The 280-nt window shown below is 48.6% G+C and overlaps 1 protein-coding gene across 1 annotated transcript in view; it reads left to right on the forward strand.

Annotated features, from left to right (window-relative positions):
• LOC119581953 overlaps positions 1 to 280 on the forward strand; it is a gene marked incomplete in the record, with an annotated part of 15,950 nt that overhangs the window by 12,267 nt on the left and 3,403 nt on the right.

The raw sequence follows: 280 nt of genomic DNA on the forward strand, positions 1-280 counted from the left end.
ATTGCAAGGTCCCAGGTGCGTGCCCGGCCAGCTCCACTGCGTCAACTCAGCTGTTGTTTTGAATGCATGTTCGTTTTCGAACGAAATCACGGCTGTAAAGCAAGATGAACTCTCCATAGGGTGTGCTCTTGTTGCGGCACTTAATTTTATTTTGCGGGAATGAAAATGTGCGTGGGGAACTCCATAAAGTTTAATCTCCCGACCTAACACCCCCAGCCCTGGACATGCACACGTACAGTGTTGCACGTACGCACAAAGTTCTAGAGACTTTTCTAGACCT

The sequence above is a fragment of the Penaeus monodon genome, chromosome 15 (genome assembly GCF_015228065.2).
Source record: "Penaeus monodon isolate SGIC_2016 chromosome 15, NSTDA_Pmon_1, whole genome shotgun sequence".
Classification (NCBI taxonomy): domain Eukaryota; kingdom Metazoa; phylum Arthropoda; class Malacostraca; order Decapoda; family Penaeidae; genus Penaeus; species Penaeus monodon.